A 3,924-nucleotide genomic window follows, 5' to 3' on the forward strand; every position below is an offset into this window, starting at 1 on the left:
GTGCGCATGCGTGAGGCGCGAGCTGATTCTCCCCTCACAGTGGTTCCCAGGGTTGTCTTAGAAACCAGTCCCTGAGTCTGGGCAATGCGGGAGCCCTCCGTGGCAGCGCTTGGGTGTCGGGTCTCCGAGGCTCCGGCCTGACCTCTCTACGGGGTCCACAGGAACGTCTCCGGCTTCCAGCAGTGGCAAAGGGCCGACCAGGATGACGAAACCACAGGGGAGTCCAGTTGTAGCAGCGTGGCATCCCAGCCTCAGGACTGCCCTGAGGGTGTTCGGGTGAGTCTCCCCAGATGTTGTGCCCCCGAGATCTCCAGGACAGGTCTGCCTGCGTGCCCGTGGGCTCTTCTCTCACCCGAGGGTCGTTGCCATCAAGAGCAGAACCCCGAAGCCGCAGTGCTTGCCTGGGTGTGTTTACTTCTGTGCCACCTCTGTGGCACTGCGTGTGTGTGTGTGTCACTCATTCTTTCTTCTCTTTCTGTCTCTCACCCTCTCTGTGCTTCTTTGCCCCTCTCTGTCGTTGTGTGTGTTTGTGTGTGTGTTTGTGTGTGTGTGTGTGTTTGTGCCCGTTTGCGTGTGTGTCTGTGCACGAATGTTCCCTGTGCATCAAAAAGCGATTTCTTGCATGTTGGCCGGTCTTTTGTGAGCCTCTTTCTGAGTCTCTGCCGGGGTCTTGTGGCCGGTTATCCATCGTTTTCGTGGTGCTTCCACTTTGGGTTTGTGAAGGCCTCGATCACGTGAAAAGACGCATCCGTCCGGGAGCAATGGAAGTCTCATCCCCATCCTGAGAGGCCTCTTTTCTAGGATCAATATGACCACACTCCAGCCAAGGACAAAATCCTCATGGGAGATCATTTTTCTGCAGGAGTGGAGCCAACCAAAGTCAAAGAAGATTGTTTTAGCTTTTCACAGCTCTTCTCTGAGGACGAAGCCAGACAACGATACAATCTTGAAGAAGAAGCCAGGAATGGGAGATGGCAACAATCCCGTTCACTGGAACACTGGCCTCTCTGGACAAGTCACCAGTTTGGCACCTCTCTCCTTATGCCTGTACCGATGGCATGGTGCTATATCCTGCCTGGGCTCTGGCCTCTGCTCTTTCCTCCCTCTTGCTCTGTCACCCCTGTTTCTGAGGGGCCTAGATGTTTCTTGGTCTGGCTGAATGTCTTCAACAAAGATCACTTCCCATTCCGTCAGGGCGACACTCCCTGGAGATCCATATCATGATGGTTTCTCCCTCCAAACCTGTTTCTGCTTGATTAGCCAGAGTTGATGATCCTGGGCTCTTGGCTTCCATACGTGTCTCAGACAGAGAAGCTACCTTGGTCTCCATGTTTCATCTCATGGGTGGGTGGATTGCCTAGAATGTGTGGTAGGTGACCGTGACTGGCCTTGTGTTCTGGGGCAGGCACAGTGTCGCATTTCCTCTGCACTTCCTGTCTCATTCTTGAGAAACATCCTCCCCTCTGCTCGTGGGTGGACTGACTCGAATCTTTTGACTGTAACGAATGTCAGGGATCCAATGGGACTGGGCTGGTGCTGGGGCTGGATTCAGGGGAGGTTCCGTCAGGGCTACCTGGGCATTGGAGGATTGGGGGTGGATTGAACTTTGCAGAAACCTCTTTGCTCCTCCAGCAGGCTTTTCAAAATGTGGCTTGGACTCATGCAATAAGAAATTTAGGGGTTGAAAGGGCCCCTTTTTCTTTGGCACTCTGGGTAACATCGCTTCAGCACAATCATATGATAGAGAAGCCTTATCAAATTTGCTGTCCCTCAGGACTCTTACAGATGCTTGATAAATGATTAGGGAAATAAGAAAAAAATTGAAAGGAAAAGGAAGTCCAAGGACCTGTCCCAGAAGAATCATAGATATGTTTGAATACTTATTCATTATTTGCCCCAGATAGAAAATGTTTTTTAATCAAAAGGCAAAAGTTATAATGAGGAAGATAATATTGCCTGGGGCAATGTTGAGACAAATAAGGTGAAGATCAACCAAATGCCCTGAGTCCTTTGCCCCAAATCCCTGCTGGGGACCCAAATACTTCTGATCTAGCATCCCGCTACCTGAGGAATGCAAAGAGAATAATGATCATAAGCAAAGAGCCTCTATTTTCCCACAGGACTGACTCTAACTACGTGAAGAACTGCTACATAGTCTACAGTGCTTGATGGGTGGTTCCCATCTAACAGGAGCTGCTTGGCTTGTGGATAGCAGTTCCAAGATGAACAAATGACATTGTGTTTGAAAGCCACTGCTCTTATTAAAGAAGAGTCAAGCAAATGTTTTTATTTTGAGTTATTTATAGTTTAGAAAAATTGGGTAAAGTGTGTTTTTGTGAGCAAATTTATTTTTCTCTAGGTTATTCATAATTTGAAAACTGTGAGTATTCTGATTAGGTGACAATATAGTTATTTGCTTAAGTACATCTTTTATTGTAAAATCGGACAAATGGAGACACTGGTTATTTTACCCAGGCTTTGACTAGAATAACTTAATTTTAGGTAAATTCCAACAAACCCAACTTAAGAGGAGCCTATATGGCCAATTAATTGTTTCTGCACTTTAAGTGAATACTAAGGCTGTACTAGTCCCTTCTCACACTGCTATAAAGATATTACCTGAAACTGGGTAATTTATAAACAAAAGTGGTTTAACTGACAGTTCTACATAGCCACGGAGGCCTCAGAAAACTTACAGTTATGATGGAAAGGAAAGTAGGCACCTTCTTCACCAGGTGGCGGTAGAGACTGTGTGTGTACGTAAAGGATAAAATGTCAAACACTTATACAATCATCAGATTTCATAACTCACTATCATGAAAACAGCATGGGTGAAACAACTCACATGATACAATCACCGCCCACCAGGAGGGATGACAATTTGAAATGAGATTTGGGTGAGGACACAGAGTCAAGCCATATCATATCACAAGCCAACCATAATAAGCCTAAAACTTATTTTTCACACAAATTATTCTCACTATGACTTCTGTTTAATAAAAAAGGAGAGCTAGAGAGGGAGAGACAGAGATTGTTTCAAGGGAAAAGGGTAATACTTGTTACTAAATGTCAGCTCTGGCTTTTATTTTATTGAGTACAAATTGAATCATAAAATTTTTATATTTTATTTTATTTTCCTTTAAGTTCCGGGATACATGTGCAGAATGTGCAGGTTTGTTAAATAGGTTTACATGTGCCATGGTGGTTTGCTATACCTATTAACCCATCCTCTAGGTTCCCTTCCCTCACCCCCCACCCCCTAAGAAGCCCTGGTGTGTGCTTTTCTCTCCCTGTGTCCATGTGTTCTCATTGTTCAACTCCCACTTATGAGTGAGAACATGTGGTGTTTGGTTTTCTGTTCCTGTTTTAGTTTGCTAAGGATGATGGCTTCCAGCTTCATCCATGTCCCTGCAAAGGGCATGATCTCATTCCTTTTATGGCGGCATAGTATTCCATGATGTATATGTACCACATTTTGTTTATCCAGTCTATCACTGATGGGCATTTGTACTAGTTCCATGACTTTGCTATTGTAAATAGTGCTGCAATAAACATATGTGTGCATGTGTCTTTATTGTAGAATAATTTATATTATTTTGGGTATATATCCAGTAATGGGATTTCTGGGTCAAATGGTATTTCTTGTTTTAGATCCTTGAGGAATCATCATACTGTCTTCCACAGCGGTTGAACTAATTTACATGCCCACCAACAGTGTAAAGGCATTCCTATTTCTCCACAGCCTGGTCAGCTTCTACTGTTTCTTGATTTTTTAATAATCACCATCCTGACTGGTGTGAGATGGTATCTCATTGTAGTTTTGATTTGCATTTCTCAAATAATCAGTGATGTTGAGCTTTTTTTGTATGTTTTTTGTCCATGTAAATATCTTCTTTGGAGAAGTGTCTGTTCATGTCCTTTGCC

At 44.5% G+C, this 3,924-nt stretch overlaps 1 long non-coding RNA gene across 1 annotated transcript; it reads left to right on the forward strand.

Moving 5' to 3' along the window:
* Nucleotide 1: 1 nt before the first annotated feature.
* Nucleotides 2-2,281, forward strand: LOC131382793 (uncharacterized). Its single transcript, XR_009212379.1, has 2 exons — nt 2-276; nt 2,121-2,281. It is a non-coding gene; the product is annotated as an uncharacterized LOC131382793 (long non-coding RNA).
* Nucleotides 2,282-3,924: the final 1,643 nt, after the last annotated feature.

Source organism: Hylobates moloch, unplaced genomic scaffold (assembly GCF_009828535.3).
Source record: "Hylobates moloch isolate HMO894 unplaced genomic scaffold, HMol_V3 SCAFFOLD_6440, whole genome shotgun sequence".
Classification (NCBI taxonomy): Eukaryota; Metazoa; Chordata; class Mammalia; order Primates; family Hylobatidae; genus Hylobates; species Hylobates moloch.